Source organism: Triticum aestivum, chromosome 6B (genome assembly GCF_018294505.1).
Source record: "Triticum aestivum cultivar Chinese Spring chromosome 6B, IWGSC CS RefSeq v2.1, whole genome shotgun sequence".
In the NCBI taxonomy this organism is placed as follows: domain Eukaryota; kingdom Viridiplantae; phylum Streptophyta; class Magnoliopsida; order Poales; family Poaceae; genus Triticum; species Triticum aestivum.
This window is the reverse complement of record NC_057810.1, coordinates 510,529,465-510,544,575: the sequence shown is the minus strand read 5'-3', so window position 1 is coordinate 510,544,575 and position 15,111 is coordinate 510,529,465.

Genomic DNA, 15,111 nt, shown 5'->3' with positions numbered 1-15,111 from the left:
CTTTACATACGCTACTACAGATTGCACTCAAGATAACATCAATCAATCAAGTCGATGTATCCAGAGTATTGCGAAGATGATCCTACGAACATTCTTACAAAGTAGATGGTGTTTGTTGTCGGCGGTGGCACCGGATTTATGTGTGTAGTTCAAGTGTTTTGGTGTTTGAGAAACATTCACGATTGCCGTTTTATTCGTACATAAAACTATTTACATGCATATCAACGATATCCATATTTGTTCTATACATGTGGGACACTACCAACCAAAGTGGTTTGGTACTGGCGATCAACTTCTAAGCACACTGTAACAAGCCCTCCTCTTTCTCGCAAAAAAGCCCTCCTCTGAAGGGGCTTGACATACCCGTGGAAAACCCATTTGTTCACACGCACAACCTGTGCACTCCTTAAATTATTCAGACATATGCACATGGTTAGTGAAGGTGATTCATGGTCCTATCAAAAGAGGAAAGAAAGAAAAAGGAAAGGAGAAAGTGGTCCGGAGTGGGCCCCGCCAGACGTGGTGGACTGCCCGAACACCCTCATTTTCTCCTAATATATGGGCTAGGTTTGAAAGTTTGCGGACGACCCGGACATATGAGGATAAAGTGGGGGAGGAGGGTCTGATTGGGTAGGCTTTCTCTCTCTCTCTCTCTCTCTCTCTCTCTCTCTCTCTCTCTCTCTCTCTCTTGTAAAGGTTGGAAGCGTTCCTACTCCTAGAGGGAGTTGTGTGGTGTGTATATATTGTGGACGAGAAGCCCTCATCATGGCGTACACACAAGGGATCGACATCGATCGATCTCCTGATCTGATCGTTACAAGGGATAGGAAGAAGTTAAATAGAACACTGGAGGAGGTTGAGATTACATGTAGTCCATAACTCATACATCTATCACCTTACCTTAATCTCAACTATCCTATATCAGGATTTCTCTTGAATTCTTCAAATGGCTTGACTGGCAAAGCTTTGTGAAACCGTATGCCACTTGATCTTTGGAAGGAATAAACCGTATGTCCAACTTCTTCTCCACAACTCTTTCTCTCACAAAGTGAAAAACAATTTCAATGTGTTTGGTTATGCCATGAAAGAATGGATTAGTAGAGAGATATGTTGCTCCCAAATTGTCACACCATACATAGGATGTACGATGTTGCTTGGTTCCTAACTCATGAAGTAGTGATTCCAACCAAATAATTTCAGCAATATCATTTGCTAAAGATTTGTACTCTCTATACTTGATCTTGACACTGTAGGTTGTTTCCTAGCACTCCGGGAAATAATATTAGAGCCAAAAAAATACTGCAAACCCTCCAGTTAAATTTCTGTCATCACTCATCACTACATCCTACCCAGTCAGCATCAGAAAAGGTACTAACAAGAGTAGAATTGGAGCGTCTGAACTGGAGACCCAAATTTGTAGTATGCTTTATATATCTTACAATTCTTTTAATAGTTGTCCAGTGTGCAGTAGTGGGTGCATGCAAATACTGACAAACCTTGTTAACTGCAAAGGATATGTTGGGTCGTGTCAATATTAAGTACTGCAAATCTCCCACAACACTCTTGTATCTTGTGCTTTCTTCTTCCTTAAGTGGTTCACCTTCGAATACTAAAAGTTTTACTAAAGAAGACAATGATGTGGGTGAAAGCTTACAATCCTTCATCCCCATACGAGTTAGAAGTTCACTAGCATATTTTTGTTGATTCAGTACTATGCCATCTTGAATCTTCTTAACTTCAATACCTAGGAAGAAGTGTAGATCACCAAGATCTTTGAGAAAAAAATTTGAACTTAGATCATGCACAAGAGTATTAATAACACTTTGTGAAGAATTTACAACTATAATATCATCAACATATATCAACACAAATATAACTCTGTTTGCCTTGTTATAAAATGATGTGTCAGCTTTGGATGCAACACAAACAAGATGCCTTAACTGAGAGCTCAACCTTGAGTACCAAGCTCTTGGTGCTTATTTCAGGCCATAAAGAGTCTTATCAAGCTTGCACACATAATGGGGTGCTTTCTTATTCTAATACCTAGGTGGTTGTCTCATGTAAACCTCCTCTTCCAAAACACCATGCAAAAACACATTCTGAACATCTAGTTGTCTCAAGCTCCACCCCGGACACAACAATAGCTAGTACAAGCTTAATATTACAGCTTTAACAATAGGACTCGACGTATCATCATAATCTAGACCATAACGTTGTTTAAAAGATTTTGCAACTAGACGTGCCTTATACATGTCAACTGAGCCATCTACCCTTTTCTTGATTTTGTAAACCCATTTACAATCAATAATCTAGAAAAATCATCGAAACTCTCTGATTGATGCAAATCTGTTGCGACGCTTGTCACCGTCAAAGGAATTGAGAATAACATTTGTAAAAGGCACTCCTTAACTAATAATATGAAAAATGTGGCACAATAAAACAACGAAAAAAGAGAATGTCATACCATATTGGGTCGGCCCACTCGCTCATACTGTTTGTCGCAAGTGTGCATACATTTGTTTATATAGCTAAGTGTGTGTGCATATGTAACGCCCCTGTAATTAAGCTACAGTGATATCTCCCCTAATTGTGCCAAATCATCATGTTTTACAAAGCTTAAGTGCCACTTAGTTTCAAATCAAACTCAAATTCAAATTCAAATTGCAAGTCAAAATGTTATTCTTTCAAAGAGTAAAACAAAAATGTTGGTAATATTCCAAATAATTCCCGAGTAATTGTCATGAAGAAACCAACAATGTTTGAATTCCCAAACTGCACCAAGGAATATTTAAGTGGACCATCAACACTTAATATGCCCATTTAAATACTAAACAAAATTTAAGCATTTCAAAATGACTTCAACCTCTGTGAGCCTCTTCAAAATATTGTGTTACATTTATGTGGCAAGTTCCATGCATAGAAAAAAAATCAAATGGTAGCAAAATAAAATACAAAACAGAAGCAAAAAAACAGAAAACAGAAAAAGAAAAGGAACAAAAACTCATTGCGCCACTGGTCACAGTGCATCTGGCCCAGCCCGCCGCCCAGAGCCGCGCGCGCGCCATGGCCGCACATGTCACGGATGCACACGCTTCAACCATCCCATGGCTCCACCGATGGATAAGGACGTCGCCCACGCACCCCTGAGAGAACCCTAGCCCACTCTTTCCCCGCTCCCTCGCTCGCCCTTTTCTCGGCAACATGCGCGGCCATAGCCTTCGCCATGGCCCTTGTCGTCTTCGCGGCCATCGTCGTCCCTGCACTGAGTTAGCGTGTCCAGGAGCCCCGCCTGCCTCCCCTACGTTGAATACCGAAAAAGGGGTCCCCCCGCTTTATATTATAAAGTAAACATCACCACATACATCTGAGCGAGCCGAACACACACACGCCACCACGACACACAACAAACACACCCAAGGCTAGGTACAAAGATGTCGAGCACCATCACACCACTCAGATACAACCAAGCTGTTGAGAAACGTAGCATGCAATTTCAAAAAAAATTCTACGCTCACGCAAGATCTATCTAGGAGATGCATAGCAATGAGAGGGCAGAGTGTGTCCATGTACCCTCGTAGACTGAAAGTGGAAGCGTTTGCTTAACGTGGTTGACGTAGTCGAATGTCTTCTCGTTCCGACCGATCAAGAACCGAACGTACGACACCTCCGAGTTCTGCACACATTCAGCGCGCTGACGTCCCTCGAGCTCTTGATCCAGCAGAGGGTCGAGGAAGTAGATGAGTTCTGTCAGCACGATGGTGTGGTGATGGTGATGGTGATGTGATATGCGTAGGGCTTCGCCTAAGCACCGCGAAAATATGACCGGGGGCGTAAACTGTGGAGGGGGGCGCCACACATGGCTTGGAACAATTGATGTGTGTTCTAGGGTCACCCCCTCCCCCCGTATATAAAGAAGGGAGGGAGAGGAGGTCGGCCCTAGGCGCGCCCCAAGTAGGAGGAATCCTACTTGGGCTCCTAGTTGGATTCGGCCCCCTTCCTTTTACCGGAGGGGGAAAGGGGAAGGAGAGGGAGAGGGAGAAGGAAAGGGGGGCGCCGCCCCCTCCCCTTGTCCAATTTGGACTCCTCCCTGGTGGGGGGCGCGCACCCCTTTGTGGGCTGGTGTCCCTCCCTCCTATGGCCCATATGGCCCATATCTTTCCTCGGGGGGTTCCGGTAACCCCTCCAGTACTCCGATATGTACCCGATACAATCCGAAACCCTCCCAGCGTCCGAATACTACCTTCCAATATATCAATCTTTACCTCTCAACCATTTTGAGACTCCTCGTCATGTCTGTGATCTCATCCGAGACTCTGAACAACCATCAGTCACCAAAACACATAACTCATATAATACATATTGTCATCGAACGTTAAGCGTGCGGACCCTACGAGTTCGAGAACTATGTAGACATGACCAAGACACCTCTCCGGTCAATAACCAATAGCGGAACCTGGATGCTCATATTGGTTCCCACATATTCTACGAAGATCTTTATCGGTTGAACCGCTATGACAACATATGTTATTCCCTTTGTCATCGGTACATTACTTGCCCGAGATTCGATTGTCGGTATCTTCATACCTAGTTCAATCTTGTTACCGGCAAGTCTCTTTACTCATTCCATAATGCATTATCCCGCAACTAACTCATTAGTCACATGCTTGCAAGGCTTCTTATGATGTGCATTACCGAGTGGGCCCAAAGATACCTCTCCGATACTCGGAGTGACAAATCCTAATCTCGATCTGTGCGAACCCAACAAACACCTTTGGAGATACCTGTAGAGCATATTCATAATCACCCAGTTATGTTGTGACGTTTGATAGCACAAAAGGCATTCCTCCGGTATCCGGGAGCTGCATAAGCTCATAGTCGTATTTGACATGAAGAAAGCAGTAGCATTAAAACTGAACGATCATTATGATAAGCTAACGGATGGATCTTGTCCATCACATCATTCTCCTAATGATGTGATCCCGTTCATCAAATGACAACACATGTCTATGGCTAGGAAACTTAACCATCTTTGATCAACGAGCTAGTCAAGTAGAGGCATACTAGGGACACAGTGTTTTGTCTATGTATTCGCACATGTATCAAGTTTCCGGTTAATACAGTTCTAGCATGAATAATAAACATTTATCATAAATAAGGAAATATAAAATAACAACTTTATTATTGCCTCTAGGGCATATTTCCTTCAGTCTCCCACTTGCACTAGAGTCAATAATCTAGTTCACATCGCCATGTGATTTAACACCAATAGTTCACATCTGTATGTGATTAACACCCATAGTTCACATCGCCATGTGACCAACACCCAAAGGGTTTACTAGAGTCAATAATCTAGTTCAAATCGCTATGTGGTTAACACCCAAAGAGTACTAAGGTGTGATCATGTTTTGCTTCAGATCCTATGTATTTTGCAAATTTCTATGTCTACAATGCTCTGCATGGAGCTACTCTAGCTAATTGCTCCCACATTCAATACGTATATAGATTGAGACTTAGAGTCATCTAGATCAGTGTCAAAGCTTGCATCGACGTAACTCTTTACGATGAACTCTTTATCACCTCCATAACCGAGAAACATTTCCTTAGTCCTCTTAGGTAACTAAGGATAATTTTGACCACTATCCAGTGATCTACTCCTGGATCACTATTGTACCCTCTTGCCAAAACTTATGGAAAGGCACATAATAGGTCTGATACACAGCATGGCATATTTTATAGAACCTATGGCTAAGGCATAGGGAATGACTTTCATTCTTTCTCTATCTTCTACCGTGGTCGGGCTTTGAGTCTTACTCAACTTCACACTTTACAATACAGGCTAGAGCTCCTTCTTTGACTAATGCATTTTGAACTCCTTCAAAATCTTGTCAAGGTGTGTGCTTTGTGGAAGTCCTATTAAGCGTCTCGATCTATCTCTATAGATCTTGATGCCCAATACATAAGTAGCTTTACCTTAGGCCGCCGTGCTCAAGCTCGAGCTCACCGGCGATCCCCTCTGCTTGCCCCCGCCTCTCCATTTCTCCTTGAGCTCCATTGACTTCTCCGGCAACTCCTTGGAGGTCTAGTGGCCCTGTTGGAGCCCCTGGAACCGCCCCTCTCCGTCATCTTCTTCATCTCCGGCGAGGCCCGACTGCAGCCACCGCTTGGGAGGTTGATTCCGAGCTACTCCGGTCACCTCTCATAGAGCCACGGGTACAGGCAGGTGTGCCGTGACCCCCTCTTGCTATCCCTCCTTCTTAGATCGACCGAGGATCCCTCCTTGCTGGCGTGAGCTTCGACGGAGCACCGCCACCCCTCTGTTTCTCTCCCCCTCTCTCCACACCTGCCAGGTGGGGCCCGCTGTCAGCCTCTCCACTCGCGCCTGAACGGTACGAGTGGAGGTGTATTCTGAGAATACGCTTTCGACGTCACCCCCTGGAATTCTTTTATTTGAATTTAATTCAAATACTTTGACAGAAACTTTGGCAGAAACCATAAGTCCAAATGAATTGATTCTTTTTACATTGTGTTCATATTGAAAAGATCTAGTAGCACACCAAATTTGAGATTTCTCTTTGCTGTATAGAATTTCTAGTGAATTTTAGAATGATTCTTGATATTTTCTTTTGTTGTTTTTAAATATTTTCAGCGGGAGAAACTTGTCTTGAAGATAACCAGGAGGAGTGTGAACCTCCTCTGCACTAAGGTAGGCCACACCAACATTTGCATGGTGTCACTCCAATATTTGTGCTTTTTCCAACTTTAATATGAGTTAATTTCATGCATTTTATTATTTAAATGGATATGCTCATGCTAGTTACTTTGTCATGGTTGAAATGCTTAGTTTATAGTAAGGTTTGCATGCATGGCTAGTGTGAGGCAGTAGAAGTAGTTTTGATTGTGCGGTTATGATTTGGTGATGATTTGATAGTATTCTTCATATGTGAAATTTTGACTTTAATATGATAATGGCCTAGCTAAAATGACGAGTGATAAAAACCAGTGAACACTGGTACGCGTCGGTGCTATACAAATGGTTTAAAACCCCTTTCCGCGATGACATTTAGAACCGTCGCCTAGTGAGTGTGGGAGATTAGGGGGTCCTTCCACACGACCCAGAAACCGTCGGGGATATGGAGCCATGATCCAGAGGTCTTGCAAAATGTAATCATGTGCGATGCAGCACACACTAAATTCTTTCGCACATGTAGGATCGGTGATTAAACGTTTCTAATGACGCAGTGAAACCAAACGGTGTGTCGCAATGAACCGTTTGGAAACAGTATGCAAGGCACACATGCCATCATATGAACTGTGTGCGATATGTGCCCTATCACACACGAGTTTTCTGCGGAACCCGTCTGCCATGCAAGACTCCATCGCACACGTTCTCCCAACATTTACCGTCTGCGATAAGGTTCAATCACAAATGGTTCAGGAGCCCCTTCGCACACATACAAGTGCTGCATACCGTTTGTGATTTGTTGTGTATCACCGACGGTTGCGGCTAGAGTGACGTGTGCTTTTTGTTTGGGATCCCAAACATTTCCTGAAAAAAATATGACTGGGATTGTATTTTACATTAGGCATGGTTTACACCGAGTTCTCGTGTGCGATAACTTGATATCACAAACGGTTCCGGAGAGCCTACACACACGTAGTAGCGCTGCAAATCGTTTGTGATCTGCTGTGTATCACCGACGGTTCCGCTACGATTGACGTATGCTTTCCGATGTGGATCGCACACACTCATTTAGTTGAACCGTGTGCGGAGCAATTGCCAGGTTAAAACAAAAATATCCCACTTTAAATCGGCATGCAAAAAGAAAATTTGCCACAAAATTTAATTGAACAAATAAACAAAAATATCCCATTTTGAATCGACACGCATAAAGCAAACTGTCCACAATATTCAATTGAACAAATAAACAACAATATCCAATTTTGAATCGGCACGCAAAAAACAAATGCGCCACAGTATTCAATTGAACAAATAGTGTCCACAGGAAGAACATTCATCAGATTTCGCAACAATTGCAATTGAACATATGGTAGCTAAATTCCAATGATTTGTCCACACATACATGCATTACATAATTATTAATCATAGTGTATGAAATACGAAGACCTCATCAGATTGAAACAATGGATCCATGCATATATGTTTAGCGGCTAACTCTTACTTAATGTTTCAAGAAAAGGCATGCTGAATTCTTCATGATCATCAGTGGGATTGATGTAGCGATTCAGGAAGAAGTCGTTGATAAATCTCTGAACCATCAACAATTCACCAGCCGGGAGTGGTTCAGGGGTCTTCGGTTCTAAGATGAGCTGCAATATTTTTAAGATCAGAATGTGCCATATGAGTGGAGTAGAAGACATTAATTAAGATAGACTTACTGGTACTAATTCGCAAGGATCATCACAACTATCAGCAGATTTGCAGATGGGGATCATGTGTTTGCAAACATAATATCCACAAAGGTTGGTCCCTGCTTCTTGCTGAGGACACTGGAATTTTTTGTACATAATTAATCATGTATTTGTCCTGTTAGGAACAACCTAACCGGTGTTAGATGTATTAATTTTTCTTTGGACAAAATAGAAAGAGCTTTAATTAGAAGCTTGAACATTTGACTAGCATAAGAAAAGGTATTTGCAGACTATTGGATAAATTTTCCGAAAATAACGGATTTTGGTGTGTTATTGGAGAATTGATCTCCTGCTGCAGAGGTAGTTCCCTCTTGAACAGGTTCCCTGGTTTAGTTTTCCACAATGCGAGTACACTACAAATGAAGATGAATTTTGACAACATCAATTATTGAACCAGATATGAATGCAAATTAATTTCAACATCATTGAATTCAATACCTATCCATGAATTGCTGAAGATGCGTCAGATCCTAAGCGTTTGTTGACTCGCTGAGAGAATCGATGTAGTAAACTGTTTTCTTGTTTGGAACAATGAATACCAATATACAGTGACGGCTACATATTAAGAAAGCCATGAACTTACGAATTATGTCAAAATCTGAAAGACAATCAGTGTATTCGTGGTTGTTTACTTGACTCACCTTTCATGATATGGCCAGAGAAATGATTCTGCATGGGACGTGTTTTCGAAGATACAAACGACCATGTTAACGGCCCAGTCCCGTTCGTCCTTACCATGTATGTTGTGCCATTTGCTAATGCAGGATCTATGAAATACACACTCTCCCTTTTTCTTCTCTGCGCGTTCAATCCCCTAAGAGGAATAAAATGCAGTTACTTGTTTATCATTTATAGCCTTGTATGGAGAAGTTGATCGGAGTTTGTTAAGTACTTACAAAATCTGGCATATAACAAGAGTGGCATCAAGCTCGTTGAAGTTGAAGAAGAGATGTAAGTCCTCGAAACTCACATCGAATGAACTAGCATCATGTCGGAAATGATCTCTGTTGAAGTGGACTAGCAAACCATGAAGACCTGTTGACATTTGATCCATGCAATATTCATGTAACTTGCGCAACTGGAGCTGCACTCATCAAAGTATTCACCAACAAGAAATGGCTGGCCATGGACGTAATTGCGTACTTCAAGTGTCTTCTTTACTTTTAGCAAGCACCAATTCTACTTCTTCATCATCCATCTCGTCAAAAATAATATTACTCCCCGATTCGAACAACCTGCTGTTAATTTGGTTCCGGGCGAAACTCAGGAAAGGATGATAAGCACAAAACTAACAACTTGGTATCAAGCTTTCTAAACATGTCATGCAATAATTTAGAAAATGTACGGCTATTTTGTTAAGTTTGTGTGACTCGGGCGCCCGCGATCTGCAAATCGGCAGTAACTTATTGGAACAAATGCAACTTATATGTACTAGTTAGGAAAGTAGATAATTAACATATATACACTCTCCGTTATTTTATAGCCAATTTAGGAACATACGGAATGAAATAGGAAGAGGGATTGCAAGGAAATATGCCTCACCGCGATGGAGAGCAGTAACTAGCAGGCTTCTTAATGCAAACCCGGCCAGACCACAGGAGAGGCAAGGATTACAACATCGATATGCTCGAGGGTGGCTGGCGAGCAAACGAAGATGGCGAGGCATGGGCAACCGCGTGTTGGGAACGACAGTGGAGGTAGGCTTGACGCCGAAGAGCGGGCACACGGCCGGGGTGAGCATGCCGGCGCCGGAGAGGGTTCTGATTTGGATCTGGGGGAGAGGGAGCTGGTGATGGAGATTGGGTGGATTAGTTGAGTAAAACGCGGGCTGGTCGTGGGGGGGTGTTGGCGGCCTAGGTGAAAAGGGTGGAAAATATCCCCGGTCGCCGCGCGAAAAGGCCTATGCAAACGGTTGCCTCTAAGCGCTCCTGTGCACAAAGAGAAAATTTTCATTTGAAATGAAGGCGTACTAGTTTTAAAATGAAGACCTGATTTCATCGTTTCGCCTCTAAATTTTTCCCACATTAAGCAATCACCATTATACCACGGTTTTGATTTGCTGGCGCATTTCAGGTCTCGTGTGTTATATGTAAGACATTTTTTGGCATTTACCATGCATTTTGGCATATAAATCAATTCCTAGGCCGACTGCATTTCCTGTCGAAAGGGATGAGGATTGTCGTTCGATCTGGGAGGACCCAACGATGCAGACGTACAATCCGTGGGGTTTGCGTTCTGGCCAATCAGAACGCACAATTCAGATCGTGCACACAGCAAGGGGGGTCATCGGTCATGGTTTGATAGGCACACGACTTTCGTGAGTGAACCGTGTGCTATTTAAAAACATTTACATTAACTAACAGCATAACCGGGTGGTGAAGGAGTCGTCATCGGAGGAACCGCATAAAAAAATCATAACCAGAACTGCATCTGTTGTCGAAAGGGATGAGGATTGCCGTTTGATCTGGGAGCATCCAACGGTGCAGACGTACGATCCGTGGGGTTTGGATTCTGGCCAATCAAAATGCACGACTCAGATCACGCGCGTGGCAGGGGGCATCGACCACGATTTAGTGGACACACGGCTCTCGTGAGTGAACCGTGTGCTATTTGAAAACATTTACATTAACTAATAGCATTTTTTGTTTGAATGAAAACATGAGTTCATCGTTTCGCCTCCAAAAAATTTCCCACGGTAAGAAATCACGATTGTACCCTATGTTTCGATTTTCTGGTACATTTTACCAGGCGGTAGGCCTCGCTAGCAATCTCGAACTTTGAATATATGCAAAAAAGAAAAGAGATCTCGTTTAATTTCTATATGCATATGATACTATATAGTGTATGATACTACGTACATACCTTCTTATAGTGCATATATATAGTATCATAGAGCTAGTATATATATACCATAGATGACCGTATTTATGGCCATGTGCATGACACAAAGTAGTATAACATTTATATTATATATGTTACATTATCTATGTTACTGCTTCTTTTGCCACACATCATCATATTTGCTATTCTCAAGTGCATGATACTGGCTATGATACCCCCACTATGGCCACCCCTAAGGTTGGTCGTAATGGGAGTATCAAGCAGCATCATATGCATGCCAACTAGACTTTTTGGATGATGTGGCACACAACAAAATGAGGAAAGAGAGGGTGTGGGCCGGGTATCATATCATGATATACTGTATCACATATTAAATGTTTACTACTTTGTGTCATGCATGGCAAATTAATATATAAGGCAACCTAAGATACTAAGACCTCTTCCAATGGATAGTTGCTTAGATGAGGTGCTAAGCGCATTAAATAGTTTAGCAACTATAGTCCCCAATGCATTGGTGCTTAAGTTGTTGTTGCTAAGCTCCCTTCATTTAATGACTTAGCTACTAAACTCTCTTTCATTCATTGGTGAGCTTGATTCATTTAAATGTTTGGCCTAGGTTTGCGCGCTTGGCATTGGTTCTTCCTAGGGTCACCAAACCCATCTCTCTCCTCTTAATTGTCCCGCCACATCAGATTTTTTGCCTACATGGCAGGCTTAGTACCTGTACAAGGTGGAGCATTGGGAAGGGCTTAAGACTAGCCACAATGGGTAGTGTAAAATGCCCATATGTTACCACTCCATGCTACTACCTCTATAGTGGGAGTAACATATGTGTGGTAACATCTGCAACACTTCATTTATTAAGCTATAGACTCATCTTGCCTTGATATGTGTGATATTACTCATACTATTAGACTAGCCACAATGGGAGTAACTTCAGCAGTAACATCAAGTCCAACTAAGCAAATATGCTTATGTGGCAATGACTTAATGAGGATATGTGGTTTGAGTAACTTAGCTAGTTACCGTAACATCACATGTCTCAATGCACTATGAGTCTATAACCTAATAAATGAAGCTTTGCATGACACCACACTTATGTTACTACCCACTATGAATGTATAGTAACATAGGCTAGGGATATGTGTATGTTACCAGTGTATGTTACTATGCACTGTGGCTAGTCTTAATTAGTAACTAGCTATGTTACCACATGCCTCTCTTTCTTCATTTATAGCTTGCCACATCATCTATTTTATCTAGATATGTGTGATGTTACTACCTATATATGTTACTCCCACTGTGGGTATACGTAGTCTAACTTATGATACTATGCGCGCATTACAGAGGTGGCTAGCTAGTACTCCCTCCGCCCGGGTTTATTAGGCCTCTCAGCAACACAAGCATGCATGTCCCTTTTTATAAGGTGCATGCATGCAACCATTTCATTGGTTGCATTGAAAGTCATTGTTGTTGGTGCCATGGTTGGAAAATTAATACACTTCCTACATGCATGTGAGAGAGTGCATTGGGAGTGGAATGGAATAATTAATGTGACCAAATTACTATGTGTCTTGGACTAAGAGAAGTTGTCTTTAGGCCTAATAAACCCGAACGGGGGGAGTATCAATCATATACTAGTATCATGCATGACACATAGTAGCATATATAGCATTTATTATGACACACGGTTTCATGATATGATATGTACGTACTTAACCCTCTCTTTCTTCATTTAATTCTATGACAACTCATCAAAATTGCCTAGTTGGCATGATACTAGCTATGATATCCCATTACGACCAGCCTAGCAAAGAAGGTGTACAGATCATTTGTGTGTCGCTTTGCGAGTTTTCGTCTGTTTGTTCGAGAAGCGGGGAGAAGTTTCAAACATTTCTGCCGCGAGTTGCGGCCACCGGTGTAGGCCTAGCTAGTTGATATTTTAATTACAGGAAATTCAGATGGAGTCTGGATATCTCATCAAAATCGATGTGTGCCTGTGGCGTGCTATCATGACCCCGTGGAAAAAAATGGTAAAGTTTGGCACAAGTTTTGACGATCGTTCCTTCGAAACCGGAGAATTTCACATGAAGGATCATGGTTTCCCAAAGGAGATGTGTCAATTCAAACTCCTATGGCCGTTGACTTCATCGTTTGGCCTCATAAATATTTCCACAGTACGCAATCACCATTATACCACGGATTTTATTTTATGGCGCATTTCGGGTATCGTTAGCTATATTTAAGACACTTTTTTGAGTTTAACGTGCATTTTGTGCATAAAAATAAAATTACAACTGGAACTGCATGTGCTGTCGAAAGGGATGAGGATCACTGTTCGATCTAGGAGCATCCAACGATGTAGACGTACGATCCGTGGGGTTTGGATTCTGGCCAATCAGAACGCACGACTCAGATCGTGGGCGGGGTTTTGTCGGCACACGACTTTCATCAATGAACCGTGTGCTATTCGCAATCCAGATTGCATACATATTTTTGTTCACACATACTGTAGTGAGATCAATTGAGTGTGCTACCTCCATGATCTAATAATAATAATAATGTCGGGGAAACCGATCACCTATGGGGTCACATAGATCACTTCTATGTTCGGCGGGGGACTAGTTGCACGAAGTGCAGGTCGAGTTGTTAGCACACAAAGGATTTTATCCAGGTTCGGCCGTGAAGATGCGTGACACCCTAGTCCTACTTTATCTTGTTATATGTGTGTTCTTGAGCTCTTGAACTAGCTACGATGCGTGCTTTGTCCAAAAGTCTGAATCCCCTCTCTGTGCGCCTTGGGCCCCCTTTTATACTCAAAGGGGTTGCCACAGTGGCACACAGGAGGTGGAAAGCTACAGTGATGCGAGCTTATCGCTCGATCAACATAGGACAAGCGCATTTAATGCGTTGCCTACGTGCCCTTTCACTTTATTGGGGACGATAATAGAGGCCATCCCATCCTTCGCCGCTCCTCCTCGCCACGCCATGCGTCCGGGCCGATGAGGCATGCAGCACCACGCTGGCCAACCAGCTGTCGTGTTGATGAAGTGTGAAAGCACAAGTGCTCCCTAGGTGGTTTTGGTAATTAATGACAACATATCTCTTGTTGGACTAACACTTTTATCTAGTATATTTCAGACAAGTTCAACAATGGAGTGGCATGGACTAAAGGATGTGGGAACTCCTTCAAGATGCTAAGGACAAAGGATTGGCTCAAGCTTCAAGCTCAAGACTCTTCATTTTACATTTTAGTGATCGAAGATCACATTGAGTCTATAGGAAAAGCCAATACTATCAAGGAGGGATGAGGTGTTGCTTAATGAGCCTCTTGCTTCAAGTGCTTGGTGATATGCTCCAAATACCCTCAACTACTTTCCCACTTCCACACATATGTCCTAAACCTAAAGTCAAACTCGGCCCCACTGATTCTTTCTATCCGGCGCCACCGAGTTTGGATATCATAGCCACTGCCACAAACCCTAGGCAAATCGGTCTCACCGATAGGGATCTCGGTCTCACCAAGATGGGATTGTAATCTCTCTGTGTATGTCCATTATCAAAATCGGTCTCACCGAGTTTGAGCAATCGGTACTACCGAGATTACAATGCAAACTTTCTGGTTGACTCATTATCAAAATCGGTCCCACCGAGTTTGATAATCGGTCCAACCGAGTTTGCCTGACCAACTCTCTGGTTAGCTAAGTACCAAAATTGGTCCTACCGAGTTTGTGTAATCGGTCTCACCGAGATTACGTTATGCCCTAACCCTAACCATATCGGTCCTACCGAGTTGCATTCCGGTCCCACCGAAAACCCTAACGGTCACATTATTTGCTA